The sequence below is a fragment of the Heterodontus francisci genome, chromosome 34, assembly GCF_036365525.1.
Source record: "Heterodontus francisci isolate sHetFra1 chromosome 34, sHetFra1.hap1, whole genome shotgun sequence".
Lineage (NCBI taxonomy): Eukaryota > Metazoa > Chordata > Chondrichthyes > Heterodontiformes > Heterodontidae > Heterodontus > Heterodontus francisci.
This window is the reverse complement of record NC_090404.1, coordinates 19,396,230-19,415,628: the sequence shown is the minus strand read 5'-3', so window position 1 is coordinate 19,415,628 and position 19,399 is coordinate 19,396,230. Positions and strand designations below refer to the sequence as shown.

Genomic DNA, 19,399 nt, shown 5'->3' with positions numbered 1-19,399 from the left:
AGAAGGTGATGGTGGGCCTTCTTCTTGAACCGCTGCAGTCCGTGTGGTGAAGGTGCTCCCATAATGCTGGTTGAGAAGGAGTTACAGGATTTTAACCCAGTGATGATGAAGGAACGGTGATATATGTCCAAGTTAACAACAACTTGTATTTATGTAATGCCTTTAGTGTAATAAAATGTTCCAAAGCTATTGTCCAGGTGCTGGAAGGTGGGATTAGATTGGGCGGCTAGTTTTTTTCAGCCGGCACGGACACGTGAAAGTTGAATGGCCTCCTTCTGTGCTGAAATTTTTCTATGGTTCTAAGATGGTTCACAAGAGTGTTCCAATGCAACATTTGACAAGGAGCCACATAAGGAGATATTAGGACAGACGACCAAAAGCTTGATCAGAGAGGTGGGTTTTAATCAGTGTCTGAATCAGGGAAGGTGAGGTAGAGAGGCGGAGAAGATTAGGGAGGGATTTCCAAAGGTTATGGCCTTGGCAGCTGAAGTCACGGCCACCAGTGGTGGAGCAATGAAAATCAGGGATGTTCAAGATGTCAGAATTAGATGATCCCTGATCTCTCGGAGGGTTGTAGGGCTGGAGGAGATTATAGAGATAGTGAGGGGCGAGGGAATGGAGGGATTTGAAAACAAGGATGAGGATTTTAAAATTGAGGTGCTGCTTAACTGGGAGCCTGTGTCGGCCAGTGAGCACAGTGGTGATGGGTGAACAGGACTGGGTTCGAGTAAGGACACAGGCAGCAGAGTTTTGGATGATCTCAAGTTTATGGCGGGTAGAATGTGGGAGGCAGGCCAGGAGTGTGTTAGAATAGTCAAGTTGAGAGGTAACAAATGCATGGATGTAAGTTTCAGAGGCAAATGAGCTGAGGCAGCGGCAAAGTCAGGTGATGTAGGTGGAAGTAGGTGGTCGGAAGTTCATCTCAGGGTCAGATATGACACCAAGGTTATGAACGGTCTTGTTTAGCCTCAGTCACTTGCCAGGGAGAGGGATTGATTTGGTAGCTAGGGAGTGGAGTTTGTAGCAGGAACTGAAGACAATGGATTCAGACTTCCCAACATTTAATTGGAGGAGATTTCTGTTCATCCAGTACTGGATGTTAGACAGGTCAGGATGGTGTGTGACTTGGAGGGGAACTTGGAGGTGATGGTGTTTGTGTACAGCTGCTACCCTGGTCCTTCTGGATGATGGAGGTTGATGGTTTGGGAGGTTCGGTCAAAGTTCGGGTCGAGTTGTAGTTATATAAAATCCCTCTCCTCCCACTCTCTGTCACTTGCCCCCGCCCCCCATAGAGGGCAGAATCCTGGGCAGAATCCTGTGTTGCTCCAGACTGGGAGGCAGGTTCCCTTCCCTGAGGGACATTAATGAACCAGTTGGGATTGAACGTCAATCCAGCAGCTTTCATGGTCACTTTTCCCAGTGCCGGCCCCATAAATTACCAGATTCATTCAGCTTCATTTCACACCTGCCTTTGTGTTATTGTGGATTCTGTCACAAACTCTGTTTTTCTGTTTTCAATCATTTTCACAGGGTTTTAGAAGGGGAGGAATTGCAGCCGTGAAGTGCAAAGCAAATGTCAGATCAGGATCTGAAGGAGTCGCCCAGTTTATCATAACCCGAATATCAGCAAATTTTGAACCTGGAAGGAAAAAGCACCGATTACAGTGGGGGAAAATTGTACACGTGTTCTGTGTGTGGATGAGGTTTCAGTCAATCATCTGGTCTGTCAAAACACAAGCGCAGTCACACTGGGAAGAAACCATGTCAATATGGGGATTGTGGAAAGGGATTGAATTATCCAGTTGAGCTGGAAATTCATCCACGCAGTCGCACCTTGGAGAGACCGTTCACCTGCTCCGAGTGTGGGAAGGGATTCACTACTTCATCCCACCTGCTGACACACCAGCGAGTTCACACCGAGGAGAGGCCATTCACCTGCTCAGAGTGTGGTAGGGGATTCACTACTGCATTCCATCTTCTGATAGACCAGTGAGTTCACACTGGGGAGAGGCCGTTCACCTGCTCAGAGTGTGGGAAGGGATTCACTCAATCATCCAGACTTCTGTCACACCAGGGGATGAGAAATTTCTACCAAATAGCGAATTTCTGACATTTGGGTTTTGGAAATTGACTTCTCCCTTTCCGACCTTAACCAAAAGAACAGCTTCAGAAAAAAATTGGAACTGTCAGCTCATTGTCAGTTCCAATTTTTTTTTTTAATGCCAGACAACCACAAAGCTGCCCGGAGGTCTTTTTACCTGTTTTTAAGTTGTCTTTATTTTTATCGTCTTCCACCTCGGTGGAAATGAACTTCAACCAGGAAAGTAAGTGGGTGGAACTGCATACTCCTTCACAACTTCAGTGTGTCAGTCTTCTGTAAATGGCCAAAAAGGAGGTGTGTGTAAACACAGACCAATTCCCAATGTTTGTTTTTGCCTTCATGGGATATCTTAGCAGAGACCTCCTGAGAACTGACACAGCTCATTTGACATGGTTTAAAATTAATGGTGCAGCATCAGTAGCTGGCAAGTGGCTGGTCTGCAGCAAAAACATTGGTCTGTCAAGAGGAATTTGAAACTTGCTTCCATTTACACAGCAGTGTGTGTCTGAAGTAATTTCTGAAAACCCTGCACAAACTGGTTATTGCAGGTGAATATCCTGCAGTGAGCATGAGCTGTATAAACTGAATATATCCTGTGCTTTGCAGCAACTGAAGTGATCAGGAATTTCCACTTATCGGTTTGCTCAGGTGTATGGCTGAATTCCATTCATTGTTCATCTCCACATTCACTGTCTACTGCCCCAGTCACACTGTAAACCTTGAGTCAGCGTGAAGCTGTCTTTTGCTCCATAGTGATGCAAGGCAAGGTGTATAACTCTGGCCATCTTTCTTCAATGTGTGATTTGATATTGCTTAAGATTATCTGGAAAAGGCTGTCCTGCACCACAAGTGCTGTACATTGGCTACAGTGCAACTATCCTGTGAGCTCTCTGCAGTCACTATAAATGGTCACTGGGCTTCTGAGGCTGAATGCACAATACTCTGTACATGTATGAATATGTATATACAGAGTGCTGCCTTTCTCCAAGCCAACACAATAGTTGTGATTTTCAGCTCACCTTGCTGTTAAATGCAGCTGCCACTGCACCAATTGATGCAGTAGAACAGGAGCCAGAAGTGTTTATCACTGTTGGGATATACAGCTGTCCATTGGACCTGCTGCATTGTCACAGGGCCATTACCAAACCTTTTGAGCCTGATTTGGGGATGATGCAACTGAACTCAAACTTGCTACTATAATCTTTAAGAAAACGAATTAAAAATGTGGTTTTACTCTTCATAGTCCAAATATTATGCACTGTAAAAATTGTACCAGATCTTTCTCGTGACAGTGGAAAAGTAATGAGACTAATGCTGTATTTCCTGGAAGCAAATCCTGGACTCCGGGTCCATCTACCTGGTGGGATGTCCTGCCCCTTGTGCCAAAAGATCTGCAGGTCGAGAATCAGCCTGTTCAATGAGCTGAAGACCAATGGCAGAAACTGTAGAGGTTGTCATTGTTGACTGTCCCTCGATTCGAGGATGACGTCTACTCAAAGTCGCGAGTTTCTGCCATGGGGCTTCAGCTCACTGAACAGGTTGATTCTCAATCCGCAGATCTTTGGGCACATGGGGTAGGACGTCCCACCAGGTAGTGGGACGCAGAATGCAGGATTTGCTTCCTAGAGGTACAGCACCCGTCTCGTTACTTTTCCATTGTCACGAGCAAGATCTTGTATGATTTTTACGGTGCACAGTATTTGGACCATTTGCAGAGGAAAACCACATTTTTGATTAATTTTCTTTATGATTATAATGAGATCTGCACTGCAAACAAGATTATTTTAGTTTAGAATCTTTATAATATAACTATTTTCAATTATAAAATTAACCATGAGTTATTTAAAAACAAGCATTCTATCTTTAGAAGCACCATATTTGTTAAAGTTAATAAAGTTTATTTTCCTCCTTTGTTCTTGGAAGTAAATAATTGTCTGAAAGAAAATTGGGTTGGGAGTATCACATGCTCTGAACTGAATGTATGTGATATTCCTGTCCATTTAAGTTAATGGACAGCAAATTGGACAGGCTGTATAACTGGTATACAATCCTCCCTACCTGGTTTTGCTTTCTGCTTCATTCTGGTGATTATGTCATAACACAAGATAAGAAAAATTACCCCACTTATGTTCAAGTTTCTGGATTGTCAATGTCTCGTAAATGTTTACTTTTTATTTATTTATATACCTACTGATTTGTGCACATCACTTACCAAGGTACCAAAATGTGTCATCTGGTATGCTTACTTTTGAGTTTTCCAAGGATCTATTGATGGCCCCTTCTATCCCTCATCTATCTGCTGCCCCCTGGTGCCTTCATCTGAAGACACAACATCAGGTTCCACATGTACGCTGATGACACACATCTCTGCATCACCACCACCTCTCTTGAGCCTTCAGTGTTTCTGTGTTGTCGGCCTGCTTGTCTATTCTAATGCTCTTATGACTGACGTCCACCCTGCATAAACCTCAGCTCATCCAAACTCTGCTGCCTTTTACCCCAACCATCACAAAGTCCCACTCATCCATCACTACTGTGCTCACTGACCTACAATGACTCCAGGTCCACCAATGCCTCCACTTTAAAATTCTCATCTCGGGTTCAAATCCCTTCAAGGCCTCACCCCTCCTTATATCTGTAACCTCCTCCAGCCGTACACATCCCTCACTCTCTCTATCCCATTGCCTGTGCCTTCAGTCATCGGAATTCCTTCCCTATATCTCTCTGCCAGTCCACATCTCTCCTCCTCCAATACCCTCCTAAAAACCTACGTCTTTGACCAAGCTTTTGGTCAGCCCTCCTAATATCCCCTTCCTTCGCTCTGCATCAATTATGTCTGACTTGTCAGATTAAGCTTCTGACATGCGCCTTGGGACACTTTCCTACCTTAAAGGTGCAATGTAGATGATAGTTGTTTGAAAATCACATTACAACAGACCGGGGAAGCTAGTATTAAAATAATATCTGGGTACAGGGAGTTAGGTTGCACATCAGCCATGATCTCGCTGAATGGCAGAACAGGCTCGAGGGGCTGAATGGCTGACTCCTATACCCATGTCCTTAATAAACTTGGGCTCAAGCACAGCTGATGAATGGAAGGTCATGGGAGAACTAGGGAGAAGACCCTTCACCAAGAAAGCAGCACTAGAGCAGAGTTAGAGAGTGGGTGGAGTCTGGGGAGAAACTACATTGGAACTGGAGAAGGCCATTCAGCCCATCGAGGCTGATGGCACTAAGAAAATTCGATCCTTGATGGTCACTTAATTCCCCTCCCTTGAAGAAATCCCTTGAAGATTTATTTGACATATATCCTAAACATTAATAACTCCTATAACTGAGGTGGGGTTCATCAGCGAAAACAAAACCTAACTGTCAGAATGAAAGTGGTTCACTCCTGGATGTGATTAACAGCAACAATAACAGCAGAATTCAATCCTTGCAGTCACTTGTGAACTTGCTGGGTGTGACAGCATGTGGGATGACTGAATTAATTCCTTTCCACACACGGAGCAGGTAAACGGCCTCTCCCCAGTGTGAACTCGCTGGTGTGCAAGAAGGTTGGATCCTTCAGTGAATCCCTTCCCACACATACAGCAGATGAACGGCCGCTCCCCAGTGTGAGTGCATTAGTGTCTCAGCAGATCATTGTTGTTTTTAAAGCTCTTCTCACAGTCAGAACATTTAAAAGATCTCACATCAGAGTGAACAGGTTGGTGTGCAGTGAGGTGGGATGAAGAAGCGCATCCCTTCCCACATAAGGAGCAGGTGAATGGCCTCTCCCCAGTGTGAGTGCGCCGATGAATTTCCAGCAGGGATGGGCAACTGAATCCCTTTCAGCAGTCCCAACATTTCCAGGGTTTTGCGGTGCTGCAGGTGTCCTTGTGTTTCTCCATGTTGGATGATCAGTTGAAGCCTCATCTACACACACAGCATGTGTACGGTTTCTCCCAACTGTGAATGGTGCGATGTTTTCTCAGGCTGTGTAACTGGTTAAAGCTCTGTCCACAGTCAGTGCACTGGAACACTCTCACTCGGGTGTGTGTGTCTCGGTGCTTTGCCAGTCACCCTGATGTTTGAAATCTTTTCCCACAGATAGAACCATAGAAAAATTACAGCACAGAAGGAGGCCATTCAGCCCATCGTGTCTGCACCAGCCGAATAAACCATCTGCCCAATCTAATCCCACCTTCCAGCACCTGGTCCATAGCCTTGCCGGTTACAGCACCTCAGGTGCATGTCCAGGTATATTTTAAAAGAATTGAGGGTTTCTGCCTCCACCACCATTCCTGGCAGTGAATTCCAGACACCCACCACCCTCCGGGTGAAAAAGTTTCCCCTCATGTCCCCTCTAATCCTTCTACCAATCACGTTAAATCTGTGCCCCCTGGTAACTGACCTCCCCACCAGGGGAAACAGGTCCTTCCTGTCCACTCTATCTAGGCCCCTCATAATTTTGTACACTTCAATTAAGACACCCCTCAGCCTCCTCAGTTCCAGGGAAAACAACCCAAGCCGATCCAATTTTTCCTCATAGCTGCAACTTTCAAGCCCTGGCAACATGCTTGTAAATCTCCTCTGTACTCTCTCCAAAGCAATTATGTCCTTTCTGTAATGTGATCAAAACTGTAAGCAGTACTTCAGCTGTGGCCTAACCAGCGTTTTATACAGTTCCAGCATTACATCCCTACTTTTGTATTCTATACCTTGGCCAATAAAGGAAAGCAATCCATATGCCTTCTTCACCACTCTATCCACCTCTCCTGCCACCTTCAGGGACCTGTGGACATGCACTCCAAGGTCTCTCACTTCTTCTACCCCTCTCAATATCCTCCTGTTTATTGTGTATTCCCTCACTTTATTTGCCCTCCCCAAGTGCACTACCTCACACTTCGCTTGATTGAATTCCATTTGACACTTTTCCGCCCACTGAACCAAACCATTGATATCATTCTGGAGTCTACGGCTTTTCTCCTCACTATTGACTACACAGCCAATTTTTGTGTCATCAGCAAATTTCCTAATTATGCCTCCCACATTTAAATCCAAATCACTGAGCCCTGTGGAACACCACTGGAATCCGTTTTCTATTCACAAAAACATCCGCCAACTACTACCCTTTATTTCCTGTCACTGAGCCAATTCTGGATCCAACCTGCCACCTTCCCCTGTATTCCATTTTACTGACCGGTCTGCCATGTGGGACCTTGTCAAATGCCTTACTAAAATCCGTGTAAACCACATTCACTGCACTACCCTCATCAATCCTCCTTGTCTCTTACTCAAAAAATTCAATCAAGTGAGTAAGACATGACCTTACCCTAACAAATTCATGCTGACTATCCCTGATTAATCCTTGCCTTTCTAAGTGACAGTTTATCCTGTCCCTCAGAACAGATTCTAACAATTTACCCACCACCAAGGTCAGACTGACTGGCCTATAATTACCTGGCTTATCCCTCGCACCCTTTTTAAACAATGGTGCAACGTTCACAGACCTCCAAACATCTGGTACCTCACCTGCATCCAGTGAAGATTTGAAGATGATCCTCAGCGCATCTACTATTTCCTCCCTGGCTTCCTTTAACAACCTGGGATGCAATCCATCCAGTCCTGGTGATTTATGCACTTTCAGGGATGTCAGACCCTCTAGTACGTCCTCTCTCATTATGCTTATCGTATCTGATATTTCACACTCCTCTTTAACTACAATGTCTACATCAACCCTCTCCTTTGTGAAGACAGAGACAAAAAACTCATTAAGAACCCTGCCCACATCTTCTGCATCCATGCATATGTTCCCATATTCATCTCTGATAGGCCCTACCCTTTCCTTAGTTATCCTCTTGCTTTTAATGCACTGATAAAACATCTTAGGGTTTTCCTTGATTTGACCTGCCAATAATTTTTCATGTCCTCTCTTTGGTTTTCTAATTTCCTTTTTTACTTCACCCCTGCACTTTCTATACTCCTCTAGGTATATGAAAGGCACAATTCAGCACAGTGGCGCCTCATCAGACCCCTTTCCTATCCTGAGTGGCATGAAACAGGGCTGTGTTCTCACACCTACACTGTTTGGGATCTTCTTCTCACTGCTGCTCTCACATGCATTCAAGTCTTCAGAAGAAGGAATTTTCCTCCACACAAGATCAGATAGCAGGTTGTTCAACCTTGCCCGTCTAAGAGCGAAGACCAAAGTACGGAAAGTCCTCATCAGGGAACTCCTCTTGGCTGACGGTGCATTAAGATCTCACACTGAAGAGTGTCTGCAGAGACTCATTGACAGGATTGCGGCTGCCTGCAACGAATTTGACCTAACCATCAGCCTCAAGAAAACGAACATCATGGGACAGGAAGTCAGAAATGCTCCATCCATCGATATCGGTGACCACGCTCTGGAAGTGGTTCAAGAGTTCACTTACCTAGGCTCAAGTATCATCAGTAACCTGTCTCTCGATGCAGAAATCAACAAGCGCATGGGAAAGGCTTCCACTGCTATGTCCAGACTGGCCAAGAGAATGTGGGAAAATGGCGCACTGACACGGAACACAAAAGTCTGAGTGTATCAAGCCTGTGTCCTCAGTACCTTGCTATACGGCAGCGAGGCCTGGACAACATATGTCAGCCAAGAGCGACGTCTCAATTCATTCCATCTTCGCTGCCTCCAGAGAATCCTTGGCATCAGGTGGCAGGACCGTATCTCCAACACAGACATCCTTGAGGTGGCCAACATCTCCAGCATATACACCTACTGAGCCAGCGGCGCTTGAGATGGCTTGGCCATGTGAGCCGCATGGAAGATGGCAGGATCCCCATGGACACATTGTACAGCGAGCTCATCACTGGTATCAGACCCACCGGCTGTCCGCTTTAAAGACGTCTGCAAACGCGACTTGAAGTCTCTGTGACATTGATCACAAGTCGTGGGAGTCAGTTGCCAGTGATCGCCAGAGCTGGCGGGCAGCCATAAAGGCAGGGCTAAAGTGTGGCGAGTCGAAGAGACTTAGCAGTTAGCAGGAAAAAAGACAGAAGCCAACTGTGTCGCAGCCCCGACAACCAATTTTATCTGCTGCACCTGTGGAAGAGTCTGTCACTCTCGAATTGGCCTTTATAGCCACTCCAGGCGCTGCTTCACAAACCACTGACCACCTCCGGGCATTTACCCATTGTCTCTCGAGACAAGGAGGCCAAAGAAGAAGACAAGAAGAAGAAGAAGATATTTGTGATCGTCATAAGGTTTCTTTTTTTGCTTTAACTTACTCTGTAAGCTTTTAAATAACAAGGAACTCTTGATTTGGCCGTACCACCCTTTATCTTTATGTGGACATGCCTACACTGTGCCTGTAGTATCTCGCTCTTGAATGCCTCCCACTGGTTGCCACTGATTTTCCTTCAAGTAGCTCTGTCCAGTCCACTTTCGCCAGGTCACCTCTCAATTTTGTAAAATTTGTCTTCCCCCAATTTAGAACCTTTGTTTCTGTTTTATCTTTGTTCTTTTCCATGATTATGCTAAAACTAACTGTATTATGGTTACTATCTCCAAAATGGTCACCCACCCACTGTTACATCATCCACTTTCCCAGCTTCATTAATGAAGACTAAATCTAGAATTGCGCCTCCTCTCGTTGGGCTTGTTACGTGCTGGCTAAAACAGTTCTCTTGAATGTAGTTCAAGAATTTTGTCCCCTCAGATAACAGCTCAGAGATGTTGTCCATCTTTGTAAGGGGAGACAAAGGGGTGCAAGTAAACTAACATTAAGATTAATATATACCTGCATAATATTTTGCACAAAAAGAACTGAAAATGAGGACCCCCACCTTGCAAAATATAAATAATTTTTATTCAAAACAAGCAATCAATGTTGTGGATTGTTCATATTGGCGTCCATCTTTTTATGGGGCAGTCGCGCTTCATATCACCTGGCCGGTGGGGTTGGAGCAGATCTGCCCCTAACAAAGATGGCGACGACGGGGTTGGTGTATGACATTTCTCCCCCGCCACAGCTGGTGCGCATGCGTGAACTGCGCGTGTACCGATTGTCGGAGGCGCGCGGAGGATTTTTCTTTGCCGCGTCGGGAAGTGGTTAATGGTCGCTGGCGTTGCCATGGTTGCCGGGGGGCGGAGCTTGGTAACGGTGCGCACCTGCACAGGTGGAGCCACGAGCTGAGCAGCAGCAGGTGAGAGCGGCCAGGAGCAAGGCCGCGGAGAGAGCCTGGGGCTCGAGTGGCAGGCGGCAGGTCTCTCTCCTGTGGAGTCCGTTACTCTGGGGCCACTCAAAACACTGAAACACGGGGATTTTAATGTCACAGTCTCCGAGGGGGAGGCAATGGGTGCGAGAAAACCTGGTTGATAATGACTGGTCTTGGATGGGTTTTGGTGTCTCCAGTGGGTGAGGTTCAGATTTTCCACCAGTCCCTTTGAGGAAAGGACTGGCTGCAAGTTTTTACTCAGTCATTCTTGGGATGTGGGTGTCACTGGCAAAGCTGGTATTTATTACCCTGTCCCTAGTCTCCCCTTGAGAAGGTGCTGGTGGTGGGCGGCCGCCTCCTTGAACCGGTTTCATACGACTGAGTGGCTCGTTCGGCCACTTCAGGGGCAGTTAATAGTCAACCATGTTAGTGTCAGACTTCAGTCACATATACAGACCCAGAGCGGGTCAGGTCGGCAGGTTTCCATCTCTCGAGGGGCATTAACGAACCAATATTATGCCAATTGTGAAAAAGTGGACTATCGGGTCCTTTATCCCTTTACTATTTGTGGGATCTTGCTTTGCACAGCTCAGACTGCCCCCGTTATCCTGCATTACAAGAGTGAATACATATTTTAAAGATACTTAATTGGCTGTAAAACACTTTGGAACGCCCTGAGGTTGGGAAAGGTGCTGTATAAATACACATTCTTGGGTAATCCAGCAGCTTCATGTTCACTTCTACTGATTACCAGCTTTTATATTTCCAGATTTTGACTTCCAATTCTCAAATTGCCATGGCAGGATTCGGACACTCAGCCTCTGGATTAATGTAACAGAACCACTTGTAGCATCAAGTTCAGCTCAGTTGAGTGCTATGAGACAGAGTGCTTAACTCAGGAATTTGGTAAGTTTGGGAACTTCAAGGGTTGATCTCTTTCTAAAGTCTAGTCAAGTTTGCATTTAGCTTAACTTTAGCATTAAATTGTAGTTTATTTCAGTCTTAGTGGTAAACAAGCTGCTTGCTTGATTCAGCTGCACAGTTAATTCCTTAGGTAGCTAGTTAGAACTGGTTCCCTAGTCAGCAGGGCCTGACTCAGGTCTCTGGAAGACCAGCAAGTAGAAATACAGGAGGTTTTGCTAGCGCACAATGTAAGTAGCACAAAGTTCTGCTTGACTGAGTGATGAAATTGGGAATTTGCTAAGTGTGGGAGGAGGTGCTGTTCTGGTCTTTTACAGAATGAGCAGTGATCCAAGAGAGGGAGACAGAGACAGACCTGAGAGCTGAAGCCCAGCGGCATCAATTAGGCAGCAGGTAGGTGATTGGTCAGTTTTAAGTTTTTTTTTCCCCCTTTCTGAAAGGGGGCAATAGTTAAACTGGTACTGGGGAGATATAAGTATTAAATTTGTAGGTTGACTTACTAAATTACTTAATATAACTATAAATTATCAGTTATGTTCCTAAACTTGAAAGCTAATTAGTGAAATAAAACACAGTAGAGATGGCAGGGCAGGTGATGTGTTGCAGTTATAGCATGTGGGAGCTGGTGGCTGCAGCTCGAGGAACTTAAGCTCAGTGTTGATGAGCTGGTGTCTGAGATTCAGACTCTGAGACACATCAGGGAAGGGAAAAGTCACCTGGACTCTTTGTTTCAGGAGGCAGTCACACCCCTTCGGCTAAGTACTTCAGATTTGGTCCATGGTCAGGGACAGGCGGGTGTGGGGACCCAGAAGGTACCACTGCAGGGGCATTAGTCCCTGCAATATTCCAACTTGTTTGAGGTTCTTGCAGCTTGTGTGGACTGCAGTGTGGATGAGCAAACTGACCGCAGCACTGTGGTGCAGGGGGCCATTCAAGTGGGGGGAGTAAAAGGGAATGTAGTTATAGTAGGGGACAGCATAGTTAGGGTGATAGATAGCCGAGAGCATGAGTCCCGAAGGCTGTGTTGCCTGCCCGGTTCCAGGGTTAAAGACATCTCCTCAGGGCTGGAGAGAAACTTTTCGTGGGAGGGGAAGAATCCAGTTGTCTTGGTGCATGTAGGTACCAATGACCTAGGTAGGACTAAGAAAGAGGTTCTGCTGAGGGAGTATGCGCAGCTCGGAACTAAATTAAAAAGCAAAACCACAAAGGTGATAATCTCTGGATTACTACCTGAGCCACGAGCAAATTGTCTAAGGGTAAATAAGGTCAGAGAGTTGAATGCGTGGCTCAAAGATTTCGATTCCTGGGTTACTGGCACCAGTACTGGGGAAAGAGGGAGCTGTACCATTGGGATGGTCTTCACCTGAACCATGCTGGAGCCGGAGTCCTGTTGAGTTGTATAGCTAGGGCTGCAGAGAGGGCTTTAAATTAAATAGTGGGGGTGGCAGGGGCGGTGGGGGGGATGGTGTCAGTTCACATGAAGGGAGATTTGAAGGCAGGGTAGCGAGACGGGTAATGGTAACCAGGGTGTGACAGGAAGGGACAGAGTGTATAAATATCAGAGTGCACCATGGTCAGAGTCGGGGAAAAATGGCTTTGAATTAACCAAGGGGAGGAGGGTTTGGGTGAAAGGAGATTTAGAAATCCAAAGATAAAAGTTGAGGCAATAGAAAAGTACATCGATGTGGGTAAAGACAAGCTGAGTGGGACAGGAAGGGACAGAGAGTTTAACGTTGATAGTGCATCAGAGAGTAAGGTCCATGCAGGGAATCGGCCTACCAAAATAAAATTGAAGTCACTTTTCTGAATGTGTGGAGCATCTGCAATAAGATAGATGAACTAGTGGCATAAATAGAGATAAATGGTTTAGATCTAATCACCATTACAGAGATCTGGTTACAAGTGACCAAGGCTGGGAAATAAATATTCAACGGTATACAATATTTCGAAAAGACAGGTCGAATGGAAAAGGAGGATGGGTAGCCCTGATCATAAAGGATGACATAAGCACATTAATGAGGAAGAATCTTGGCTCAGAAGATGAGCCATAGTTATACAGCAGAGAACCAGGCCTTTCGGCCCATGGTGTTCGTGCCAGCCATCAAGCACCTATCTATTCTAATCCCATTTTCCAGCACTTGGCCTATAGCCTTGTATGCTATGGCGTTTCAAGTGCTCATCTAAATATTTCTTAAATGTTGTGAGGGTTCCTGCCTCTACCGCCTCTTCAGGCAGTGTGTTCCAGATTCCAACCAAGCCTCCTGACCCTTACCTTAAATCTATGCCCCCTGGTTATTGACCCCTCCGCTAAGGGGAAAAGTTTCTTCTTATCTACCCTAGCTATGTCCCTCATAATTTTGTATACCTCAATCAGGTCCCCCCTCAGCTTTCTCTGCTCTTAGGAAAACAGCCCTAGCCTATCCAGTCTCTCTTCATAGCTGAAATGCTCCAGCCCAGGCAACATCCTGGTGAATCTGCTCTGCTCCCTCTCCAATGCAATCACATCCTTCCTATTGTGTGGCAACCAGAACTGTACACCGTAGTTCTGGTGTGGCCTAACTAGCATTTTGTACACTTTATTTTCTATGCTTCGGCTAATAAAGGCAAGAATAATCAGTATGGGTGGAGATTAGGGATAGCAAGGGTCAGAAAACGCTGGTGGGAGTAGTTTATAGGCGCCCTTAACAGTAGTGAGAACGTTGGACAGAGCATCAAACAAGAAGTTATTGGAGTTTGTAACAAAGGCAATGTAATGATTGTGACAGACGTGAACTTCAAATTGACTGGACCAATCAAATTGGCAAAGGTGGTTAGGAAGATGAGTTTGTAGAATGCTTTCATGACAGTTTTCTGGAACAATATGTCGTGGAATCGTCTAGGGATAACACCATCCTGACTTGGAACTATATCGCGGTTCCTTCACTGTCGCTGGGTCAAAATCTTGGAACTCCCTTGCTAACAGCACTGTGGGTGTACCTACCCTACATGGAGTGCAGTGGTTCAAGAAGGCGGCTCACCACCACCTTCTCAAGGGCAATTCAGGATGGACAATAAATGCTGGCATAGCCAACGATGCCCATATCCCATGAATGAATAAAAAAAAAAGGTACAGCAAGCAATTAGGAAAGCAAATGTCCTGTTGGCCTTTATTGCAAAGGGATGGAGTACAAGAATAAAGAAATCTTGCCACAATTGTATGGGGCTTTGGTGATACCGTACCTGGAATACTCTGTGCATTTTATGTCTCCATATTGAAGGAAGGATTTACTTGCTTTGGAGGCGGTACAGTGAAGGTTCGCTAGATTGCTACTTATGATGAGAGGCTGAGTAAATTGGGTCTATACTGTGTGGAGTTTAGAAGAATGAGGGGTGATCTCATTGAAACATTCAAGATTCTTCAGGGGCCTGACAGTGTAGATACTGAGACGTTGTTTCCCCTGGCTGGGGAGCCTAGAACACGGGGGTAATAAAAACAGAAAGTTCTGGAAATACTGAGCAGGTCTGGCAGCATCTGTGGAGAAACAGAGTTAGAGTTTCAGGTCTGTGACCTTTCATCAGAATATTGCCCCCTAGAAAGATGGCGGCTGTTAACCCAGGCCCGTCACTGGGAGAAGCCCTGGAGCTGCTGCCCCACTTGGTGCAAACACAGGACTGCTCGGTTCTTATTTGGGGTTAATGACATAAGAAATAGGAGTAGACCATATGGCCTGTCGGGCCTGCTCCACCATTCTGTATGATCATGGCTGATCTTGGGCTTCAACTCCACTTTCCTGCTCACTCCCCATATCCCCTGATTCCCTGAAAGACCAAAAATCTCTGTCTCAGCCTTACATAAATTTAACGATGGATCATTCACAACCCTCTAGGGTAGAGAATTCCAAATATTCACAACCCTTTAAGTGAAGAAATTTCTCCTCATTTAGGACTAAGATGATCAGCCATTATCCTGAAACAGTGTCCCCGTGTTCTAGAATAAAAGCAAAATACTGCGGATGCTGGGAATCTGAAATAAAGAACAAAGTGCTGGAAATACTCTATATGTCCATGCTGGTTGGAAAAGAGCTGTACATCCTAATCCCACTTTCCAACTCTTCGTTCGTAGCCCTCTAGATTACAGCACTTTGAGTGCAGATCCAGATGTTTTTTTAAAATGTGATGAGGGTTTCTACCTCTACCACCCTTTCAAGCAGTGAGTTCCAGACCCCCATCACCCTCTGGGTGAAAAATAAATCCTCCCAGTTCCCATCCAATCCTTCTGCTAATTACTTTAAATCGATGCCCCCGGATTTTTGACCTCTCTGCTAAGGGAAAAATATGCCCTTCCTATCCACTCTATCTAGGCTCTTCGTAATTCTATACACCTCAATTAAATCCCCCCCACCCCTCAGCCTCCCCTGTTTGAAAGACGACAACATCAGTCTGTCCAGTCTTTCCTCATAGCTGAAATTCTCTCTATTTCTGGTGCATATTGGTAAATTTCCTCTTGAGTGCGATCACATCCTCCCTGTAACGTGACCAATACTTACTTCATCTGTAGTCTAGCCAGTGCTTTTTACAGTTCTAGCATGACCTCCCTGCTTTTATGTTCTGTGCCTTGGCTGATAAAGAAAAGCATCCCATATTCCTTCTTAACCACCTTATGTACCTGTCCTGCTACCTTCAGGGATCTGTGGGCATGCACTCCAAAGTCCTTCTATTCCTCTACACTTTCAGGATCCTACCATTTACTGTGTATTCGCTTGCCTTTTTCACCCTCCCCAAATGCATGACCTCGCACTTCTCCGGATTGAACTCCATTTGCCTCTTGCTGCCTCATCTAACTAGTCCATTGATATCTTTCTGCAGTCTACAGCTTTCTTCCTCACTGTCAACCACACGGCCAATTTTTATATCATCTGTAAACTTCTTAATCATGCCCCGTATATTTAAGTCTAAATCATTGATATATGCCACAAAAAGCAAGGGACCTATTACTGAGCCCTGTGAAACCCCACTGGAAACAGCCTTCCAGTCACTAGATACCCGTCAACCATTCGCCTTTGCTTCCTGGCACTGAGCCAATTTTGGATCCAACTGGCCACTTGCCCTTGGATCTGGTGGGCTCTTACTTTTCTGACCAGTCTGCCATGTGGTAGCTTGTAGATATGGAGAGGAAATTTCCAATGGTGGGGCAGTCCAAAACCTGGGTCCATAAATACAAGGTAGTTATTCATAAATCCATCAGGGGAACAAGGAGCAATGCATTTACTCAGTGTTTTGTTTTATTTGTTTGTGGGATGTGGGCGTCGATGGCAAGGCCAACATTTATTGCCCTTGAACTGAGTGGCTTGCCAGGCCAATCAGAGGGCATTTTAAGAGTCAGCCACATTGCTGTGGGTCTGCAGTCACATGTAGACCAGACCAGGTAAGGATGGCAGATTTCCTTCCTTAAAGGACAAAAGTGAACCTCACTGCAACAGCAAGTGCTTGTTTCAAAAAGCTGAGATGCTTTCAAAAGGAAACTAGCCGAGTACATGAGAGAAAAGGGAATAGAAAGATCTGCTGAAAGGGTGAGATGAGGTAGATGGAATGGGAGTAGAAACACCAGCACAGACTAGTTGGGCTGAACAGCCTGTTGCTATGCTGTATATTCTGTGTAAACTCCTTTTACAGGGTATTACGGGAAGATTTGCAGACGGGCAGCTCAAACCAAATACCGCATCAAGATGTGACCGTCACTCAATTCATCAGGACCTGAATATAATCAGACTTTGAATGCGGAAGGAGAAATGTTTATCTGTTCTGTCTGTGGGGAAAGATTTCAAACATCAACGTGACTGGAAAAGCACCGAGACACACACACCCGAGTGAGAGTGTTCCAGTGCACTGACTGGAAAGAGCTTTAACCAGTTACACGGCCTGAAAAAATATTGCACCATTCACAGTGGGGAGGAACTATATGTGTTCTGTGTGTGGGTGAGGCTTCAACTGATGATCCAACCTGGAGAGGCACAGGGACACCCGCACTATGGAGAAACCATGGAAATGTGGGGACTGTGGGAAGGGATTCAATTACCCATCAAAGCTGGAAACTCATCGGCGCAGTCACACTGGGGAGCGGCCATTCACTTGCTCTGACTGTGGGAAAGGATTCACAGTGTTATCCAGTCTCCATATGCACATGCGAGTTCACACAGGGGAGAGGCCATTTTCCTGCTCCACGTGTGGGAAGGGATTCACAGAGTTATCCAAGCTCTATATGCACATGCGAGTTCACACAGGGGAGAGGCCTTTCCCCTGCTCTGTGTGTGGGAAGGGATTCACTCGGTCATCCACCCTGCTGAAACACCAGAGGGTACACACAGGGGAGAGGCCATTCACCTGCTCCATGTGTGGGAAGGGATTCATTGAGTCATCCTGTCTGGTGGAACACCAACGAATTCACACTGGGGAGAGGCCATTCACCTGCTCTGTGTGCGGGAAGGGATTCACTAAGTCAACCAACCTGCTGACACACCAGCGAATTCACACAGGTGAGAGGCCGTTCACTTGCTCCGTGTGTGAGAAGGCATTCACCCATGCTTCCCACCTGCTGAAACACCAGCGAATTCACACAGGGGAGAGGCCGTTCTCCTGCTCCATGTGTGGGAAGGGATTCACTCAAAAATCAAACCTGATGGCACACCAACGTCTTCACACTGGAGAGAGGCCTTTCTCATGCTTCATATGTGGGAAGGGATTCGCTCAAAAATCCAGCCTGCTGGCACACCAACGGCTTCACACTGGGGAGAGACCGTTTACCTGCTCAGTGTGTGGGAAGGAATTCATTCGTTCATCCAACCTGCTGACTCACCAGCGAGTTCACAAGTGAATGCAGCGGTTGGATTCTGCTGTTATTGCTGTTGTTAATCACATTCAGGATTGAACTGTGTTCATTCTGACTGTTGGACTCTTCTTTTTTTTCGACTGCTATTAATAATCCCTGTAATTGGGCTGCGGATTAATCTGGAAAGATTTGAAATAAATCAGCTTTGTTTTAAACACATTGTTGTAGATTTTTGTCTTGAGCGTTCAGCATCTCCTCGCTGGAGCTCAAAGAGCAATCTGGAGGGAGGATTTTAAAAATTCTTTCATGGGATGTGGCCATCACTGGCAAGGCCAGCATTTGTTGCCCATCCCTAAATGCCCTTGACACCTGCGTGGCTTGCTAGGCCGTTAATGAACCAGATGGTTTTACAACAATCAATGATAGTTTCATGGCATCATTACTAATGGCTAGCTTTTAATCCCAGATTTTTATTAATTGAATTTAAATTCCACCAGCTGCCACACTGGGATTTGAACCCTGTCCCCAGGGCATTGCGCAAGGCCTTTGGATTACTAGTCCAATGATATTTACCGCTACACCATCGTCTTTACCTGAAATTGTACGGCAGGAACAGAACTTCAGCCTAGACAGAGTCCTTCAGGGCTACACTGAGAGGAACAAAAACAGCACTTTGGTCTTTCTCGTTTCTTTTCACTGACGGACCTATGTGAGTTCATTTTGAGGTGTATAAGAAATGTGTCCCAGCCACACTCTTGTATGGTTCAGAGCTCCTGGGCACGGAACAGAAGGCTCCTTTACAACTGTGTTTAGCGTCAGGAAGAACAACGGTGAATGCTGGAAACATGCTGTCAAATCAGAGATTGGTGTAAAACCGTAATCTGTTCCTGATTGAAAGTGAAATTACAGGTTTAAATTTCCAGTCTGAAAATGACTGTTATAATTATTTAACCAAGATTCAAAGTGTTTGTGTGATCGTCCTGAATCTTAGAATGTGAAATAGGCATTAACCCATATAAAATAAACCTGTTTAAAATAAATACATTCAAGTCTGCATTAAAATAGCAGAAGGGGGATTTCATACGCGCCTGTGAATTGCTGGTACAATTATGCAACAGATATTTGATCTCCAGATAAAGAAGGACCTGCAGCGTGTTTCCAGGAGTTCCTGTTTTATTGATGTCTGTTTGTTAGACACTAGGATAACTAAAAATATACATTTGTAATATCACCTTCACCCATCACTGGTTACCAAGTGCTGCATGATAATACTGTTGATGACTCTCTCTGCTGCTGATTCAGAGCAGCTGATCAGATGGTAATTGGCCAGTTGGATCTTCATGCCTCACTGACCAGGGGTAGCTATCTGCCTTGATGGCGATGGA

At 45.6% G+C, this 19,399-nt stretch overlaps 1 pseudogene; it reads left to right on the top strand.

Moving 5' to 3' along the window:
• LOC137348695 (zinc finger protein 721-like) overlaps positions 1-18,211 on the top strand; it is a 44,380-nt pseudogene extending 26,169 nt beyond the window's left edge.
• Positions 18,212-19,399: the final 1,188 nt, after the last annotated feature.